The sequence below is a fragment of the Vicia villosa genome, linkage group LG2, assembly GCF_029867415.1.
Source record: "Vicia villosa cultivar HV-30 ecotype Madison, WI linkage group LG2, Vvil1.0, whole genome shotgun sequence".
NCBI classification, from domain to species: domain Eukaryota; kingdom Viridiplantae; phylum Streptophyta; class Magnoliopsida; order Fabales; family Fabaceae; genus Vicia; species Vicia villosa.
In genome coordinates, this window is record NC_081181.1 from 75354213 (window position 1) to 75364110 (window position 9898).

A 9898-nucleotide genomic window follows, 5' to 3' on the forward strand; every position below is an offset into this window, starting at 1 on the left:
ACCCTTTCTGTTGTTACTCTGCTATATTCTGTCTGTCTGGCATTGGACTGTTGTCTGTTTATGTGTGCAGGTATTTCCTTGAAAGCCCTTGATGGTTAATTCTAAGGCATTGAGATAAGGATTTTACCCGAAAACAGCCGTTACTCTGCCCGATTTTTGTCAGAATCTTAATGTGCTTAATGCAAAGTGGTGCTAAGATAATAAGTTCATCTGGATCCCCAAGTGTTAATGTGTTGGTATTGATAACTCCAAAGGATGGGAAATCTAACTTGACTCTTAATGTCAAGTGTTGGCTTCTTATTTGGTTAGACCGTTTCTTTCCTTAGCTTTTATTTTTTGCACTAGGTTAGCCTCTTCATCTCCTCCCCTTCTTAAATTTTCAAAATCTTCCCCCTTTTTCCAAAATCTTCTTATGTTTGCAACCTTTTCAAAACCTTTTCTCAAAAAATATCTTTCGCCCTTAGTGGCTTTTCTTCAAAAGTTTAGACACCGTTAATTGTCGAAACGAGTGGTTATATCCCACGATTTTGAAATTAATTGATATAATGAGATCTTTTCCGCGTGAGAGAGCTAGTGGCATACTCGTCGATTTTATCCGAGTTGGAGCCCTTCTTTCATTTGCGATGCAAAGAACTCGTTTGTTCTCGTGCTCAAGATCAATGGCTGAGTATTTCTCTCCGACGACAATAAAGTGTTTAGTCGTTTTAAAAACTGTTTTCCCTTTAAGCGGAACTACATTACCTCTGACTTCTCCATTGCACCGAGGAGGTATGTAGGCCCAAAGCTTAACGCTTTGCCGAGCTTATTTTAAAAATAAAACAAACTCTTTTTTAGCACACACAACACAGATTTTCAAAAAGGTTCCTGTGGAATACCACAGATATGAGGGGTGCTTAAAACCTTCCCCTCATATAATCAACACCCGAACCTGAGTTCTCTTTCTTGTTTTAAAAAACAAAACTTTGGGTTTTTTCGTTCTTTTCCCTTTTCCTTTGGAAACAATAAAGCGCGGTGGCGATTTCAAATGAAATATTGATTCGAGTCAATCTCATGGCTTCGATGTCAGATTTTCCCCGCTACAGCCATGAATGATATGCAATCATGAATTTGTCGCATTAAACCTAATTTCTCTAAATCAATAGGATTCTCAATTAAAAGCCTTGTTTAAACTTGTAGGCATCACCTACTAATATAACTCACATAAGTAAAAGAAACCGAAAATATTGCGATATAATTTCTGTTCTAATTGCATGTGTTCATATACTTTATGAGATTTAGTTGTTATATTCTCCGAAGGTAGAGTCATCCTTTGTTTTTCTCTATTGGTTGATGTTATTTAGGGTAGTGTTGTTGTCTTGGGTGTTTTTTTTCTTCTTGGCAACTTTATTTTTTGCTATGGATGTAGTTGTTGTTTGCACTTTGTCGGGCAATTTTTTTCTGTCGGAAAAAAATATTTATTAAAATAGTCATGAGACAATTAATATTTCTCTTTTGATTAATTTAATTATTGATATTTGTTCCTCTCATTTCTTATTATAAATTCCTCCTACTTATATATATATATATATATATATATATATATATATATATATATATATATATATATATATATATATATATATATATATATATATATATATATATATATATATATATATATATATATATATATATATATATATATAAACGGGGCATATCAAGTGAGAATGATATGAATAATTATTACTCCTTTGATAAATGATTGAGATTAAGTATTTCATATGTGATTCTCTTTCATCAGTTATGAAAAAGTCAAGTGTAAAATAAATGATATTTTGTAAAATGTGAATGAGTATAAGTTATATAAGAATGTGAGAATTTAATAATAACCATTGGATTTATATTTAATGATTGAGATTAAAATATTTTTTAAACTTTTATTAATAATTTCTCTTTCCTTTTAACAACAATTTAATCTTAACATTTCCTTTTAAAGTCTGATGGTTCTTATTCGTTCTCCAAAGGCCTAGAGGTAGAAACGACATTCTTAGCCTTAAACGAGGTAATAGAAAATTTTCCTTTCTAACATGCTTCACAAAGAGCCTCTGAAGAAAACTTTAGATTAGGAAGGCCTCTGACTAAAATGGTGAAAAATATTTGTAAAAATAAATTCAAATTTTATCATTAATTTAAATTAACATTTTATGAATCATATTTGATGTTTAATAAGATTATTCATAATTGTAGTTAATGTATTATATCTTTTAAAATCATTTAAAAAAAATCAATAACATGGTCAATTTATAAGATTTAATCAGATACAAATATATAAAACAAATATTATAAATTAAATATCTTACTTTTTATGTAATAATAAAATATTGATTAAAATAGTAAAAATAAGATAATTGAAAATATAAGGTGAAAAATGATACAGCATAACATGATAAATAAAAAATTAAGTCATTATTGTTTATAATATAAAATAATAAAGTAAACAATGATGAAAAAAACATAAGATTAAAAATTAATGAGATTGGATAATAAGATTATATTTTCCAAACAAAAATGGAAGAGTTGATTAGGATTTAGGTTCGAGAAGAATTAATAAAAGAATGAAAGTAAAAGAAATGCATAAAATTGAGAAAATAAAGAGAGAGAAGTGAGAATAATAGAGAGATAAGGGGGTTGAGAAAGATAATGAAAAAGGTAAGAAGTAGTATATAGATTGAGTATATGGTTAGATAATCTTTTATTGAGAAGGTAATAAAAATAATTAATATTATATTATGACTTTGATATATCAGTTTCAAAAAATAGTATAGAAAGCAAATAAAAAATAATGAATAAGCTTATACATTAGGTAACAAATGAAAGAAGTACAATAAGAGCATCCATGTGACAACCTAAATGAGATGTAGAGCATAATTTAAATTTATTTTATATATTTTTATTAATAATATAAAATATATAAATTAATTTTAGAAAATGAAAATAATAAATACGTATTTTTGAAAATTCAAAGAGTAGTCTGCAACATTAAAAAAGTAATGAATGCTGATTCAATAATCAAAAATTTATTATTTTTTGTGACAATTTCATTTACAAAAAGTATATAAAATATATCATTAATTGTATTTTAATATATAAAATGTATCATTAAGTCTATTTTAATATATAAAATGTATGATTAATTCTATTTTAATATATAAAATATATTATTTTATATATAATATATTGAATTTCTTTTTGTGTCTATTTAATTATATTTTGTTGTCATTTTCCTCTATATAACTCTCCCCCCAACAAGAGGCTATGCATAAGAACAAGAGTGAAACAATAAACAAACCATAATGACTAAATTCATTTGTTCATTTCTTCTCATGATTGTTTTCATTTCTGTGATCCAAGATGCCTATGTAAGCAATTCTATCTCTCCATCTATTATGAATCTTTGAGTTTTCTGATATGAATGACAATGGCTTCAAATAATCTCAAAAATTGTTTATTGAGTTATTTGTTTTCCCCTTAATATACTAACCCATATTTACTTTTCTATTTTTTATAGGCAGGTGGAGAAGGATCACTTCATTCTGAAGGTAGTAATTTAAATTAATTTTTGTTTTATTATTTTTTTAAAACTATTTTAATTTATTAATCTTATTCAAATTCAAACATTAATTTTTTCAGAATGTGAGAAGGAATGTGAGAATCGTTGCTCAACAGCTAAGGACAAGAAAGCATGTCTAACCTATTGTAACATTTCTTGTGGAAAATGTTTTTGTGTTCCATCTGGAACATCTGGTCATAAGGAAGAATGTCCATGCTACAACAACTAGAAAACTAAGAGAGGAACACCCAAATGTCCCTAGTTTCTGTATTGTTCCTGCATGCATAAATCTCAGTCAAAGCAATTTATGTTTCTTGATTAATAATAAAAAACAATACTTATATGTTAAAGTCAATTATTGATATTATACAATTTGTGTTGGCCATGAATGATATGCAATCATGAACTTGTCGCATTAAACCTAATTTCTCTAAATCAATAGGATTCTCAATTAAAAGCCTTTTTTAAACTTGTAGGCATCACCTACTAATATAACTGACATAAGTAAAAGAAACTGTGTAATATCCTAATTTTATTTCAAGAGATTTACTAATAGGAAATTGCATTTAGTTGAGATATGACTAAGTGGCATCATGGTAAATAAAATCTAGTTAGGGGTTGTTTTGGTCATTTCATCCACTAACTAGGACTTAAGGGAGTGTTTGGCTTATGTTGTCTTTGGCCATTGGTAACAAAAATAGAATTTGGAGAGGAGGAAGAAGAAAACGTGAAAGAAGAAGGAGGAAGGAGAAGATCATTCAACTTTCAGCCTTGCATGAACCTTTGATCCATCAATCTTCATCATCCACTTCTGATTTTTGCAGCTCCTCCTTCAGCTTAATCAGGTGAGTCTCTTAGATAGAGACTTTGGGGGAAACTTTTGGGGTTTATGCCATGTTTGGGGTTAAAGGGGTTTTTGAGAGTAGATGTTCAATGATCTTACAAATTGCATGTTTAACCCTCCCTTCTGGTAATAATGAGTATATGTATGTTTACTATAGCTTATTATTCGATCATCAATGGCTGCATGTAGAAATTTGGGGCTTGGGGACCCCAAATGCGTTTCTGATTTTTGCTGATTCTGCAGAGTTCGCTGTAGCGAACTTTCATTCGCTGTAGCGAATGATTCGCTGTAGCGAACTGTGTAGCGAATAAGCCTGGGAGCTGAATTGATTTATTCGCTGTAGCAAACTTTCCTTCGCTGTAGCGAATCGGGGCTTCGCCGGAGTTCGCTGTAGCGAACTGACCTGGGTTTGAAGAAGTTTAGCTTCTGTTTGAGTTCGCTGTAGCGAACAGAAGTTCGCTGTAGCGAACTAGTCTGGTACAGAATTGATATTTCTCCCATTTGAGTGCAGTTTCGTTTCGTATCGGAATCGAGGGCCTCTTATGACTTGTATAGCATTATGATATATGTTTTAATTGTAAAAGACCATGATATGAATGAAATCCCTTGGATATGCTTGTATGTTACGAAATGCAAATGGTGCGGATTATATTGTGGTATTATTATTGTTGATTTCGTTTGTTCCGGTTGAACATTCGAATATGATTGCCTGTGTGATGGCTTATACCGTGTTGTGTGATCTCGGTGATGTGTGTTATGCTTGAATCAGAGTAGGCCTATACTATTAGGAGGTAAATCGCATAGAACACTTTCTACCGTTGCGATGTGCTTGTGAGGGCCGAAGGGGGCACTTCCACACTTGCGTTACACATCAGCGTTCTCAGTATGTTCTACACACCTGAGCTACCACTGCGATGTGCTTGTGAGGGCCGAAGGGGGCACTTCCACACTTGCGTTACATATCAGCGTGCTTGGTATGGTGGAGAAGTAATGCCATGTAGGCGACATTACTTCCGATTCACCTCTAGTGATGCCACGTAGGCAAGATCACTAGGCTTTCCCCCGGTGGGCTTGTACTGATAAGAAGGCGTGTTTGCACTCGGCGTAACTCATCTGCGTGTGGACAATGATGGGGCCGGATGCCATTTAGGCAATTTCACGGTGATAACTAATCTCGGATGGATCCCATTTAGGGAGAGTATCCGATTGGTCTTGCGATGTGCTTGTGCAAGTCTCTTGATGCTATGTACTTGGTTACTCACCGAGGCTGTGGATTGCGTAGCCTAATTAGTGGGACGTACCCTTACTCCTGGATTCCTCGTACATGGGTACGGGTCTGCATACTTGTTTGTGATGGCGTTGAGCCTGTTGTTGTTGATGCCTTCTTGGATAGTTATGGGACTTCCATTGATGGTGTACCCTTGTTTGTACTTGTACCTAGCCGTGAGGTAACCCGGGTTCTTGGTGAATCCGTTGATTGCATGTTCCCTGTAGAGCTGAGTGAACCCGTAAGATAGGGAGACTCACTGAGATTTAGTAATCTCACCCCATTTCAATTATTCTTTTTACAGGTGGTTCGAGGTAGGATCGAGGCAAGGGTAAGATGACTTAGCTTCGATTTGATGTTCCTTGGCGATGCATTCCGTTGTAGTTTATGATCTTTTGTATCTCTATCTTTTGTACTATGGATATGTATTTGTACCAGTTGGAACTCTTGTATTTTGGCCATGACAGTTTGGGCTTTTGTACTTGTACTTATACATTATCTATTCCGCTGCTTATGTTTATGATTTTTGAGTACCATTTTAATGCCATATACGTATATCATAGGCAATGTATGTATGGGGTGTTACAGTTGGTATCAGAGCAGGTCGATTCTCGGCTTTGCCACGAAACATCATAAGTCAGCATAATTCTGCCTCATATGTGTAGTGTCGGCATGATTCCTTATGTCTTACTTATGGCATTAAGCCTGATCAACTTGATTCCGTGTGTAGGACAAACAGGAAGATGGCTGAACAACGCAGAGGACCCGGAAGGCCCAGGATGAGGAATGTGGAGACTGAGCCTGAAACTGAGAATGCGGGTGTGCCTTGGGTGCAGATAATGCAACAGATGCAACAACAAAATTAGATGATGATGCAGATGATGCAAGGCATGCAAGGAAACCAACCAGCTGCTCCTGCTCCTACTCCTCAGGCTGCAACAGGGCCTGACTTTCGTGCTTTCTTTTGGATGGATCCGCCAGAGTTCTTGGGTGGCTTGGATCCGGTGATTGCTCATGATTGGTTGTACGGCATGGAGATGATATTCCAGGCAATTCAGTGCACAGAAGAAGAGAAGGTGATTTTTGCTGCTCAGAAAATGAAGGGACCAGCAGGTAGATGGTGGAATACGGAGTCTACGTATTTCACTAACCAAGGGATTCCAAAGGATTGGCAACATTTCAAGACAGCTTTCTTGGAGAAGTACTATCCCAACAGTGTGCGTGCTTTGAAGGAGCGTGAGTTTCAGTCCTTCAAACAAGGCAACATGTCGGTGTCTAAATATGCTGAGAAGTTTGAGGACATGGCTGCCTATTCCAGACAAGCAGCTTATGCACCAGATGAGTTATGGAAGATCGATCAGTTTCTCATGGGGCTGAATGTTGATATTGTACATAGTGTGTCTCAGAGGGAGTTTACCACTTATGCTGAGTGTTTGAGGCAATGCTATGTTGCTGAAAACACATTGAAGAGGGTTCAGGAAGAGAAAGAGAAGAACAAGCCGGTTCGTAGGGATCAAGGGAGATCGGGACAACATTTGAAACCCCGCAATTCTCCAACTATGAAGAAACCAGTTTACGGGGATCGCTTTAATCAACCTCCACAATGTGGGAAGTGCAATATGAAACATTTTGGGCATTGTAGACCGGATGCTGGGGTCTGTTTCAGGTGTCATCAGCCAGGACATATTGCGAGAGATTGTGCTGCCCCAAATGTTCCTAAGAAGACTAAAGGTCGTGTTTACACCTTGGATGCTAGGAAGGCCCAAGGAAACACTAATCTAGTTGGTGGTACGTGTTATGTCAATAATCAACCCTTGTTTGTGCTAGTTGATTGTGGAGCAACACACTCTTTTATTTCTTATCCTTGTGTACGGAGGCTTGGTTTTGAGACGAGTCTTCTTCCTAATCCTATGATTATCTCGTCGGCTATGGACGATGTGGTAGAAGCTCGGGAAATTTGTAGGGAGTGTTCTATTACCTTCAGTGGTCGTAGATTCGTGATTGATCTCATTTGTCTACCTCTTAAGAATATTGATGTAGTACTTGGTATGGACTGGTTGTCAGCTAACTCGGTGTACATCGGTTGTAAAGAGAAGGCTATCTTCATTCCTGCCGAGGAGACTACACCAACCGATGCCATTAAACATCTTCTTGAAGGTACGGTTAACATGATCAATTACCTTTTTGCTCAAGAGAAGTCTTTCCTTTTGGTTCTTACGTCGGACTCCAATGACAAGAAGAGTGTATCGGAGATTCCAGTTGTGTGTGAATTTTCCGATGTATTTCCCGATGATGTTACTTCTCTTCCGCCGGAAAGGGAAGTTGAATTCTCTATTGATCTTGTTCCGGGTACCGCTCCAGTTTCTATTGCCCCTTATCGAATGTCTCCTGTAGAGCTAAGGGAGTTGAAGAGTCAGCTAGAAGAGTTGTTGGCGAAACACTTCATTCGTCCTAGTGTTTCTCCATGGGAAGCTCTAGTCTTGTTAGTGAAGAAGAAGGATGGTAGTATGCGTTTGTGCATCGACTATCGTCAGCTGAACAAGGTAACCATAAAGAACAAGTACCCTCTACCGCAGATTGATGACCTTCTAGATCAATTGAAAGGAGCCTGTGTGTTCTCGAAGATTGACCTAAGGTTGGGATATCATCAGATTCGGGTTAAGAGTTCGGATGTATCTAAGACTACTTTTAGGACGAGATACGGTCATTATGAGTTCTTGGTTATGCCATTCGGGGTGACCAATGCTCCTGCTGTCTTTATGGATTACATGAACCAGGTGTTTCAACCATATTTGGATCAGCTCGTGGTAATCTTTATAGATGACATATTGATATACTCACGGACTATCGAAGAGCACATGGAGCATTTGAGGATTGTGTTGTCGGTTCTCAGAGAAAAGCGGTTGTTTGCGAAGTTTAGCAAGTGTGAGTTCTGGATGTCTGAAGTCAAGTTTCTTGGACATGTCATATCTGGCGGCGGCGTGGCTGTAGACCCTTCAAAGGTAGAAGCAGTACTAAATTGGGAACGACCCAAGAATGCAATTGAGGTCCGTAGTTTCCTAGGCTTGGCAGGTTACTATCGGAGGTTCATCATGGGATTTTCCAAGCTAGCATTACCTTTGACCAGGCTTACAAGAAAGGAGGTTTCGTTTAGTTGGAATTCAGAATGTGAGAAGAGTTTTCAGAAACTCAAGGAGAAATTAACTACAGCTCCAGTGTTGGTGATCCCAGGTCCAAACCGATCCTATGAAGTGTTTTGCGATGCTTCTAAGAAAGGTTTGGGTGGAGTGTTGATGCAAGATGGACAGGTTGTAGCTTATGCATCTAGACAGTTGAGATCTCATGAAGAGAATTATCCTACTCATGACCTCGAACTCGCTGCAATTGTGTTCGCGCTCAAGGTGTGGCGACATTACTTGTATGGAGTTCACTTTGAGATGTTTAGTGATCACAAGAGTTTGAAGTATCTCTTTGATCAAAAGGAACTTAACATGCGTCAAAGGAGATGGACGGAGTACTTGAAGGACTTTGACTTTGATTTGAAGTACCATCCCGGTAAAGCTAACAAGGTAGCGGATGCCTTGAGTATAAAGGAGATAAAAGTTGCAGAACTGATGCTGTTGGAGTTTGGCCTTATGGAGAAGTTCAGAAATTTGGATTTACAATTTGAGTGGGCACCAACGGGTGTGTTGATAAGTAACTTGCGTATTGAGAATGAGTTGCGGGAAAGGATCCGTCAAGCACAGTGGAATGATGTAGAATTGCAAGCTAAAGCAAACCTTCCAGATTTCGTTCGTACATCTGATGGACTCATTCTTTTTGGAAGAAGGATGTGTGTGCCAAATGACGCAGAGTTAAGGAGGTTAATTCTGGACGAGGCTCACAAGAGCAAATTCACCATCCATCCCGGATCGACCATGATGTACCAGGACTTGAAAGGGAATTTTTGGTGGCCCGGTATGAAGAGAGATGTGGCTGACTATGTAGAGCAGTGTGTGATATGTCAACAAGTGAAGATAGAACACCAAAGGCCCGGTGGTATGCTACAACCATTGGACGTTCCTGTTTGGAAATGGGACAGTTTATCCATGGACTTCATTGTGGGACTACCACGGGTATTGGGCGGCCATGACTCGATATGGGTGATAGTGGATCGTTTGACCAAATCCGCGCATTTCTTACCGGTTAAGACAACTCA

At 37.0% G+C, this 9898-nt stretch overlaps 1 long non-coding RNA gene across 1 annotated transcript; it reads left to right on the forward strand.

Annotated features, from left to right (window-relative positions):
* Nucleotides 1–3544: 3544 nt before the first annotated feature.
* On the forward strand, nt 3545–3939 carry LOC131646295 (uncharacterized). The gene is made up of 2 exons (XR_009297398.1): nt 3545–3578; nt 3670–3939. It is a non-coding gene; the product is annotated as an uncharacterized LOC131646295 (long non-coding RNA).
* The last annotated feature ends 5959 nt before the right edge of the window (nt 3940–9898 follow it).